Raw genomic sequence first — 12,352 nt, forward strand, 5'->3', positions numbered from 1 at the left:
CATACTTTGAATAAAATATTTGTTATCATTCTCTTGAAATAAATGTGTTTTTTTCTTGAAAAAATACCGGTTTCATATGTATACACCTGGTACATACAGACAGACAGGCATACATACAGATATAAAGGCAGACACATTCGTAAAAATCTGTTTTTCGGATTCAGGGGGTCTCAAAACGTGGACATTTGACAAAAACTGGGGGGGAGGGTCAAATTTGACAAAAATCTAATACCTTCTCTGATGAGAATGTAAAAATATATAACGTGAAGTTATGTATTGCAAGAACTTTTACTGTTGTTATGTAATTCATTTCTAAATGTACTATCTCACGGAAAAGAACTGAGAAAATCTTATTAATCTTTTTCTCCTCTAATAAATGTTAAACATTTTAAAAGTAGAATCAGTGATAGGTGAAAAAAGTTTTTGAAAATAATTGCAAAATTATGAAATTAAAAAAAGAGAACTGCAAACAAAAATACAAAAAAGAAATGTAAACCGACCAATTGATTAATGAAGAAAAAAGGTTCGTTATTTTCAATTTGCTTCTGAGCCAACGCTTCTCAATTCATGATAAATGGAGGTAACCATTTTTTTAAATACTCACATAAACGTACACTTTCAGCACCATAGTCACATTATGGCTTGATAGGTGCTTCTCCGAATTTAAATTCACTCTTATCTTTCTAATCTCCCCATCGATTGAATATCACTCCATCTCGTTCCACTGCATTGAAAAGGTACAACAGGCTATTCTCATAGTCCACAGACGTGGGAGTGATTTTGATAAAAAAACTCGACCCGCATGATTTCTTGATTCTAATTTAGTTGTACAAGCGATGGATCAAACGCTTCGAACAATTCTCACGTAATCGGGTCGTTATTATCGACCCTTATTTTCTAAAACTCTTCGGCGTTGGAGAGAAAAGCGGGAATACCATCTGCCCCCATTAAGACCCTTCTGCCGCCACACTGATTAAGAGTTATCTTTCGGTCTAATTCTGGTGCATGGAAGACAACTCGGGTAATTCAGGTAATTCTCTCGGAAGAGCTTATTCCACCCGCCGTTTTGGGATGACTCGTCGACGGCCAAAGGTGGTATGGGATTCGGACACGTAGTTAGAACTTAGTCGAGATCCGATTAAATTTACCTTTCCCACCCTACTAGCTATATAGTAATATGTATACGTATATATTCCAACCTATTCTACTTACTATCCGCGGAAACTTGGTCGTATCCATTCGTATATGAGGGTGGAAAGGCCGTAGTTAACTTGGCGTAAATCCAGACGGTCACGAACCAACCTCACATAGTTTACACGAAGGTAATGCCGCTTACGGAACTCATACTCGTTGAATTGATATGGATCATCGATACTATTGGTGGCTAATGAAGTACTCACAGTCACGTAGCATATCACGAGAGTCTAGATTTCATCTAATAGATTGAGAGTTACATTTGGGACCTTCATTATTATAAATTCGACGCGTGACTTTAGGAGGAGGAAAGTAAATCTGGATTTTGTTTTTCAAATCGTTGGTTTAGTCTTTTAGGGACCATACGCTTTTGCGCGAAAGAATAATAATTTTTAACTGTTAATAATGGCACTCGTGTTATTTTTAGTTTTTAAATTAAACCTAATTTATGGCGGAATTTAGAACAACAATTTTTGCTTTTTTTATATGAGTGTACGACAAACAAAAATCCTGTCCAGAGAAAACTACTGGCTTTCCATGCACCTGAAAAATTTTAATAATTGAATCTGAAAGTACTTGACTTATTCTATAACACCGCGCGTACTAATTATTCCAAAGTTACCCGTTAATCTTTTAAATATTTTTTATAAAGGAAGTAATATGACTTTATTGCATAGTTTATTAGACACGCGTACACAATAAATCGCAGTAATTTTATTTATCTAAAATTGGATAAAATGTTGCAAACGATTGACAGCTGCAAATATCCGACGATAAACCTTTTTTATCCGCTTCGTGATAAAAATTATCTGCTGTCGGATAAAATTATAGTTTTCAATTGTTTTATTCATTTATTATCATATGCTCTTTCTATCATTGAAATATGGTACCGAAACAAAGTATAGGCAATCAAGATCAATCTACGCAATTATATATTTTTCTGCATTATTTCGTTACTCAGTCATACAATTATTTTCATGCATGTGAGTTAAGTCAGACGGAAATCCAAAACTCTGCAGAATATTTATTCGGAAACCAAATAAGCGGTATGTGTAAAAATTTGGAAACGTTAAAATTAGTAGGGTGTACAATTATGAATCAAGAAATATATGGAGAGGGAAAATTCGGGCAGTAGAAAACTTCAGAATAGTAAATAAATGAACCTATTAGCAGGTATATAATTTTTTATTTATGCTAGCAAGCAAATATTTATCACAGTAAATTCAAATATCATATAATAAATTTATGTTGTACGTTAAAAATTGCTTTTAAATTATATAATGATAAAAAATAATTATTCTTTCGTGAACAATTTAAAATGACAGATAATATAATTTATTTGCTACCGTAAATTAAAAAATATACACCTGCTAATAGGTACATTTATTTACTATTCCAAATTTTTCTACTTTCCAAATTTTCCCTCTCCGTGTATTTACTTATTCCTAATTGTTCACCCTCCTAAATTTAACGCTTCCGAATTTTTACTCATTTCGCTTCTTTGCTTTCCGAATAAATACCATTCAGAGTTTTGGATTTCTCATTTATTTTTCTGTCCCACTCTTTGGTATTCCTGAGTTTTACCATAATGTAGTATAACCCATTCTGAAAATTTACCTTTCTTAATTTTTATCCGCTCCGAAAACTGAACGGGTCCCCGTTAGTCAAGTTACATAGTCAAGTTATTTAGGTTATTCAGATTATTATATTGTAAAGAATTGCTCGAAGAAATTCTGCGATACATTTTAAGCGTCTAGGTCCATTTGTACAAATTATACTTATACCTTTACAGAGTTTTTACAGAAATTAAAATACAAATTTTATTGTTAAATATTTGAGAAATGAATTTAAAATAAAGTAAACTTCTTGATCGCGTATATCACTTTTTTTCATAATGAGGTTTAGGATTGAAAAAATGTTTCTAAGCGAATTGTGTTCATTTTTCACTTGCGCGCAACAATCATTAGGAGACCCTTATATATCACTCTTAGAATTTCTGGTAATTGTTTGCTTTGATGAATTTTCTGAATTTTAGAGTAAATGGTTCGAAACATTTTGAAATATTTTCTTTCCTGTTGATAAGTAAAATATCATTCGGGGAAAATAACAAAAGTTTTACATTTTTCCCGGAAAAAATGGAAAATATGTGAAAATCACATTAATGCAAAAAAGTAGTTATGAAATTAATAAAAATATAAATAGAAGGGTAGCACAGCAAATCGAATAAACCTGCATTTTGTCGAAAATGAGATTTGAGGTAAAATTTCTAATTAATTCAGACACACATCCTCACCAAAGTAATTTTCAATTACTCGTTCTTTAGATTTTATTATAAAACTACAAAACAGATTTATTAATTATAACTTTCTTTCACGTTAAGCTTTAAAGAAAATTGTTGGTAAACATGTTGTTGTCTTTTTTTTAAAACAACATAGGGGGCGAACTTGAAATCGAGAGATTTTAAATAGGATTGAAATTAAAGATTTAAACTTGTACTTAAAGTGTATTATAATAAAATTTCCTTCTCAATATACCTACTCATCTTACAGCACATGGTTCCGCATTAAATTTAAGCTATATTAGAAGTCAAGAGAAAGTCAGGTTCACGTCCTAGGTTCACTCAAAAAAATGTCCAAAAACGCTAACTTTCTCAGAAATTTTCTTCTTAATTTTCTCAGAAATGGATCATTTTTGGTAATAGAATGTTTTCCACCATTTAACAACTAATATGCTAGAAACTATATTCTTAGTTTTAAATTAAAGGGTATGTTAAAAACTGTATTAATTCGCGTGACAATTTAAGCAAAATATGTATTGAGTAAAAATTTATGAAAATATTTGACATTAGGTAGCAAGCTGTACTATGAGCCTATATTTTCGAAAATGACCTTACGTTTTTCTTACGTTTTACGTGCGCAATATGACTTTTTCATTTTTGATGTGCCATTGAATATTAAATTAGTTGCGCGAATAAGCGTTATGTAATATCGCAATCACTATTTAAAGATAAAATATAATTAAGAAGCAAGAATACTATGCTTGGCTACACGGTTGCCTTACTGCCAGGCAAGTTATAAATCGGCTTTCTTTTTGTAATGCAAACTGACCTTCTAAACAATTTTGCCACTAACATGTTTACTCATCATTTGAAAAATTAACGCTGACACTCTCCCTCAGTATTAATTGCGATGCGGAAAATGAGATCTAACTCACTTGCAAAAGTCAAACTCACAATTCTTTGCTTACTATGATAATTATTTATTTACAACAGATTATATGTTCAACTGTACTCTCTAAAATAGTTATTAAAGCTACTTGTTCCAGTAATGTTTATTTTTTAAATTTGAAAGAGTAATGCTGACCTTAGGTTTTGTATGTTTTGAGATGACTATCTCATACAGTATCAAAAACTATTTGAATTGTTTCTTGTAGAATGCCAAGAAGTTAACTTCAAATTAACATTGGGAAATAAGGAACCTGAATATCAGATTTTTTCGCTGTGGACAAAATTTCTTCAAAACATTCGTAAAATTATACGACAGACAAGTTGTTAAGGATAATTAAACATTTGCCAGGACAATTTGAACAGGTTAAGTTTCAGAACTTTGCTTATCCCAATTCGCTTCAATAATTGAGAATAGTTTAGAAAATGTATGTATAAAGTTTAAAGAAATATATAATATGGTTTATTAAAGCTTGTTAACCTAACCTCTGAAACAAAATTGTAATTAAACAAACAATAAATTAATCATTTCCAACAATCGTATTACATTAAGAAAGCAATTCAAAAATGACCTTCTACATTTATTGCAAAAATGTATTCGCGCACAAATAATATGTTCTGTAATTAAAGAGAATTTTCAGCTAGGAATGTAACCAAGAAGCATTTGCAACTTTCTTGATTTCAAGCTCTATTAAATTTGAAACATCGCTCGGCTTTAAAGGTTACCAAACTTCTAGATTGAATAGTGGTTTAATTTAAACGAGATTAAACATTTGCGAATACCCTGGAGACTAGCTTCTGATCAAAGTTAACATCCGACTACATTCTAAGTTAGTCAAATAAAACGTAACCTTTTATTCATTAACATTGGAAAGTCTAGTAACCTCTTTAATGAATCTAAAATAAGTGTAAATGGGAAGAATCGCTTAATTCACAGTTTCTGAAATAACCACAAAACTGGAAAGTGGAAAGGATGTTCTAGCCAGTGAATGTAAGAATCTTGAGAGACACCCCAATATATTTTGTTCCATTAAGTTCAGAGAGCACGTAATTAAGGTAATTTCCGGTACGAACCTGCAATTTGTACCGAACGTGCACAGTTGGCGAAGCCGCCAGCTGGTCGACACGGATTTTAACATATTAGATTCTCCGAATAAGGTGTCAAATTTAACTTCTCTGATCTCCATTTACCCCAATTCTACTGTCAATGTGATAATAAATTATTTAAAGTTCCAGAATTTTAAAATATTTCTAACAATAGACTGAAATAAAAGTTTTTGGTTTTGAAAATAAGTGATCACTTTCTAGTAATTTATCAGCTATTGAAAATAAATTCCTGGAGCTTATTTACTAAAAATAAACTTGTAAACACCTTTAAGCTAATTTAAAAAAATTGTTCAAACAAATAAAACCTTATCAACGTGTTGATAAAATTTCACAACATTGACCAATCTTGTGAAAAAAACAGTATTATGGAAGACTTGGTAGCAACCAAATAGTCTAATATTTCTCGAAAAGAAGAAAAATGAAGTCGATACTTTTTATAACAACCCAAGTGCGAAGTAACATACGGCCCAACCTTGGCCCATAGTCGGCAAAAATATTGCTGAAGCTCGGCTGCCATTATCGCGCCAATGACGGAATGATAACTATGGCCTGCACTTGGCAGCCAAGGTTTGGCTGCCATTGTCAGCCCAACACTGAGTATCAGTATTGGACCAAACCTAGCTGCCATCTTTGCGCCATTGCCGGATTGATAACTATGGCCTTGACTTGGCAGCCAAGGCTTGGCTGCCATTGTCTGCCCAACATTGGGTATCAATACTCCCAAGTGCAAAGTCACATACGGGCCAACAATGGCCCAGAGCCGGCAAAAATATTGCCGAAGCTCGGCTGCCATTATCGCGCCAATGATGGAATGATAACTATGGCCTGCACTTGGCAGCCAAGGCTTGGCTGCCACTTTCGGCCCAACACTGGGTACCAATACTGCTATAATCTAAGGACTAAGGATATGACAAAAAAGGTATTTTAAAAAATAAATATTAATTGATTGAGAGTACTTTGAATATAAATATTAGTGGTCCTATTTAGATCGAATACATATATGACATTTTGAATATTATACATTACAAATAAAATTTCTAACGCTACGGGGTATCGAACCTACATCTATATACCTAAATATATCGCTTAGTAGTCGGGAGTGCTAACCACTGCGCTAAACCGACAAGTTGAAACTCTATGAAAAAGCTATCCTCATAAGCTGCAGTTCAGAAAAGTTAAAGAATCAAATTTGAAGCCCTCTTTTTATAATTATTTATTATTGTGCGACGCTGTGTAAATGTAAAATACACGAGCTGTTAACAGGAATATCAATATAATAATTTTTAAATAAATAATTTAAATCGATTACAATTTTTCTTCCCGTAATATTTCGTTTTGTTTTCGTTGTAACCTACTTTACAACTTCTTGCAATGACAGGAAATGTAATTTTGCATGAACATTAAAAAATTTTAATGACAGAACTTAACAAATTTCATCGTGAACTTTGAAAATTATTCAATACTTTTTTTTTTATTCATGCAAGATTTGTTTATTAGGTGCTAAAAGTGAGACTTGACGAAATAAAGTGCCGATTTTGGGCCAAGCATCGGTGGAGGATCGGCAAATATAAAAGGCCAATATTGCCTGCCAGCACTGGCTCAACATTAGGCCGATTTAAATAAAACATGGTTTGCCATAGTAAAAGTGACACTTGGCCCAGTAATGTGCTGTCACTGGGCCAGACTTTGACTGACCCTTATAAAAGATGGTTCCCCGTACTAAGAGTGAGACTTGGCGCAATAATGTGCCGATACTGGGCCAAGCATCGGTGGAAGATCGGCAAATATAAATAGCCAATGTAGGCTGCCAGCACTGGCTCAACACGGGGCCGATTAAAATACCGATAGTGGCCAAATAACTACAGTCAACCTTTGGCTGCCAAAATTGGACCAACACTGGGCCGTGTATTCCGCTACGGTAATTCACACTTGGGCTGCTATAGTTTAAAGTCTAAGGATTTGACAAAAAAGTATTTAAAAAAATAAATATTGATTGCGAATACTTTGAATATAAATATTAATGGTCCTGTTTAGATTGAATACATATATCACATTTTGAACATTATATTACAAATAAAATTTCTAACGCTACGGGGTATCGGTCCAAGCATCGGTGAAGGATCGGTAAATATAAATAGCTAATATAGGCTGCCAGCACCGGCTCAACACTGGGCCGATTAAAATGCCGGCATTGGCTCAATAACTCAGCCGACCTTTGGCTGCCAAAATTAGACCAACACTGGGCCGTATATTCAGTTCCGACAATTTGCACTTGGGAATGCATAGTTTCTAAAGTGTTTTTTGTAACGTAGGTAGGGTAGGAGCACCAATTCTTGACCCCTCCTCCCGCCCAAATTGTTGGCACCTTTTTCTGATTTCGTAAAAGATATAATTTTTTAGCATATTTTGTCTCAATTAATCTAATTCTACTATTATTTGTACATGCAATGCATATGTTAATTATTCAGCGAAATGCAGTATATATTTAAGATCAAAGAAATTTACTTCGGTTTTTGGCATGCCAATAATAGGGTTAATGTACCACGAATTTGTGTTCTAAACCTTATGCTTTCTGATCATACAGAGGAACTTGGAAGATTTTATTTAAATTTAAAAGTGGGAACGTCTATTAATTAAGCCAAAATGATTGTTGAGTTTTTGTAAACCCTTCTCACGTAAGATTCTAATATGAAAGGATTTAATGAAAGTATTGAAATATTTCAAGAGAAGTCACGGGATTTCATAGAATTTCAAAAGATTTCAAGAGATGCCGAAGTGCACTACCCACAGTAAGTTTATCTACATTTTCTTTGAAGGTATAAAAATTCATACTTCAAATGTACGCGAAGAGTACGATTACTCGTGAGGTAATTGCGAGTATTTATAAAAAATATTTACTTATGCGATAATAATTTTTAGGTGTTTAAAGTCCCAAACTCGTCGTTAACGTACATTTTTTTAGAAAGTGCAGCTTCAGATTCCTTGATATTCCACCCAGTGGGCACACAAGTCCTGAACTTGTGCTATATACGTCTTTTGGCGGACGTCTTAAGGACGTCCCGAGGACCTTTTAAAGACATGAAAAGATCCAAAGAATTTCTTAAAGACGTCAGATCGTATGACTTAAAGGTACATTCTAAGGACGTCTTTTGGACATGCCGGTGCCCACTGGGCATTATATCTCTAATTGTATCTGAAGTTGCATCCTATATCAAAAATTAGAGTTAACGACGAATCTCGGAGTTTTGTCTCTTAAAAATTAATATTGCACGATTAAATATTTTTTATGAATACGCAGCAATTACATAATACTTGATTATCCTCTTAACTTGGATTTTAAGAGTAAGATTTAATTCTTCTTTTCTGATTTTTCTGATTTTTCAGGAACACGTTTATATATTTGGCAAAAATTTGAACTCAATATTTCAAAATGTTAATTTTGCTAAAAAAAAGTTTAACTTTGAAACTGCATATTTTTTGATTCGCTCATTAATATATAAGTTCCTCGTAGGCCGACTGGGCGCGAATTTCGGTTTATGTTTTGAATAATTTAATTTGCAAATTCGTCGATTCAATTTTTGCACACTTATTTTTCTCTAGAGTGAAGCGTAAATTTTCAAACGGTCAGAGTAAAATGTCACAAAACTTTCTGTCGGTAATGTATTTTCATAGATTTTAAAGGACTCTAGGGCGACAGATTTAGGTATAGATATATAAGTTCGATTCCCCTCTTTGCGTTAGAAATTTTATTTGTAATATAATGTTTAAAAATGTAATATATGTATTCATACGAAGCAGTGCCGTTTAACATGTATTGAAAAAATACTCGCAGTCAATTATTATTTATTTTTTAAATACCTTTTTTGTTATATCTTCAGATTATAGAAATAGTGCGTGTTAAAGTTAAAAAAATAGTCTGAAAATTAAAATATTATAATTATAAATAATATTTGGACGATATGAAGTCGGAAGATGATGAATGGATGGTCTTTAAATTAATTTAAAAATTTTTTATCATTTTTAAAATCAATTCCGGCATTTTCGTACGCCAGCAATTTTCCAGTACTGCCTCAGTATTTGCAGTCAGTACTGCGCTAGTGCTGGAACGCCAGTACTGACAAGCATTACAAGTCAGTACTGGCACAGTACTGGTTCAGGACAGCTAGCCAGTACTGGAACTCTGACAGGCTGTACTGGGCCAGTGGTGTATTTTTACCTGGGATAAATAACTTAAAGGCGAGGTGAAGCCTTGAAAAAAGGTATTTCTAAACCTTAAAATGCAAAACATATTATTGCTTACCATTAACAAACATCAAGCATAACCCCACTGAGCATTTTGCGCATATACGTGGAAGATTTTTCTCATCGCTTTCGTATACGGTGCGGAATCGGCCATTTTCGATGTTTGTAAACATTGACCAAACGAGGAGTTCACTTGTTTATGTAAAGGAAAAGTAAAGTTCGACATTCAAGCGCCTTCATATGAAATTAGGAATATTTTGTGAACTGGAGAAATTGATGAATTGCTATTTAAATTATACTAAGCTTATAGATTATCTAACATTTTCGAAAATTTGTATAAATTTACGGAAATTCATAATATGAAAAAATGAAAGGGAATTTTTAATGATTTGTGACACTTTATGGTAAATTATCGTTCTTCGTTTTGAGTTGGTCAAATCTGCCAAATGATCGCTTGATAATTTTTATTATTCACCTCTAACGTAACTTCTGACTTCATAGGGAATTAAAAGTACCGTAACTCCCTAAAGACTGAAAATTAAAACTTCATCCCACTCCATAGGCATTGGAAAGGGCTAAAGTCACAAATGTGGCATGAAAAGCTATTTTGCACGAATTTTTAATTTACCTTATTTAATGTAATTTAGCCCAGATGTAAGAGTTAAAATTTACAAAAAAATTATCATCTAAAAACTCAATTTCCTTCATAAAAGTCTACATTACATAATTGGTATGCTACAAACGTTGTATCCCTGAGTGCAAAAAATTGGTGTGCTGCACACTGAATATGTAGTGGGACCTCCTGAACACGCGTTAATGACGTACACCTTTGTCAAGTCAACTGACAGCTCGAAGGTACTTATTTGCTCCTAGCTGACTCTCGTGGATCCTTACCGTGCTACGGGTGCATCAAGCCAGCATGTTTCACCGCATAGAAAATACAACCTTAATCCTAAAAAATTGGATATTGGTAAAGACTTTTTCTGAGCTATATGGTATAATGTAAATATGAGCATTATACTTCCCATTCCGGGAAATCGTTCAGGATATTACATGTATTAAAATGGATGATTTTAATACTTCAAGATGCTTCTATCATTTCTATAAATCAGAAATAGGAAAAAAATGTATAATGTTCTAATAAATTATCTACACCCTTCTGAATTGTGTTTCGATTCATACTTCTACCAGTAATGGATCATTAGAAAACTGGTAATATGCTAAAGTAATAAGATGCACTTATCATACGTTCTCTAGAAAAAATACTTTGAAAAAAATTAACGCATATACATGGACCGATCAATCAATTTCAATTTTTTTTTATTAAAGCTAACAAAATTCTTAAGAGATTTCTCGAGGCCGAGTTAAATATAACACATAAGGCATTAAAAACAAGTAATTAATTAAAAGTAATTTGTTTTACAGTGAACTTGATAAATAAACATTCGCGAAACATAACTTGATCGTTGATCATAAATAAATATTTTTTTTACTAACAATTGCATTATTATAAATAGTGGTAGGTAAGGTTACATTATTTCGGATAGTTATTAAGCTACTTTTGTCATTCAATCCAATTTAAAGTAATACGCAAACATAAAAAGAAAAATAACATATTCTTTATTCTTGCAAACAAATTCGATAAATAGTGCCGCAGTTCGAGCGAATTTTAGGAGATTGAGTTACTTTTCTGTATAAAACATGGTTCGTCTCATTTTGAAGTGATGCTTCAGTAAATCATATTGCCATTTTATGACAAGTGTGATTCTTGTAAACTAATTTTGTTATTTAATAACTTTGATTATTTTAAAGATATTTTTCTAACAAAATTCAGAGTTTGAGCAAGAAGGCTACTTTAAGAGAGGATTATTATTTAACACTCACTTATTTTTGCTTAATATCAGCTTGATTTAGAATACAGTTTGTTGATGAAATAACCGTAGAAAGATGAAGATACAGCTCAGCCTAGTTTTAGCACTCATTTCATACGGTATTATTTGTAATAAATGTAGAAAATGTTCTATTTGAGAAATCATAAAAACAAATTTTTTGGAAATTTGTGGTCATTTTTGTAAATTTATGATACAATTACAAAAAATTAACGAAAATTTCCAGAAATTTAAGGTATCCAAAGATTTCTCGAAGAAATAGACAAAATTCCCAAATTTACGGAAATTTATGGAAACTTGCAGTCATGAAAAGTAATTCTCAATCGGAATCCTCAAGCACAAAAGTAAGCAAAAGTAATCTGGCGTGAGCTGTGCAGGTGCAGCAGCTAGAAGAAGTCAACTTGCTCAAAGAGCGCAAGCGCAGCACCTAACAAAAGGATTTTTATAAATGCTTTTCATCACCGTTTTGGCATTAGTCACTTCCCACACGCAAGATACATGACTCAAAAAGCGAACATTTCATAGATACGTTACAGAAAATAGGGGTTTCAACCTTTACCACTTTCACTTCCAAACAAGTTTTTTTTTAAATGCAAATTCTTATTCTTCTTTATTTAACTGAACATTTTTATTTTTGTTTTGATTTTTTCATAAGAGATCAAAATAAATGTATTAAAATAGTATAATGAGACTAAAA

The sequence above is a fragment of the Belonocnema kinseyi genome, chromosome 2, assembly GCF_010883055.1.
Source record: "Belonocnema kinseyi isolate 2016_QV_RU_SX_M_011 chromosome 2, B_treatae_v1, whole genome shotgun sequence".
In the NCBI taxonomy this organism is placed as follows: domain Eukaryota; kingdom Metazoa; phylum Arthropoda; class Insecta; order Hymenoptera; family Cynipidae; genus Belonocnema; species Belonocnema kinseyi.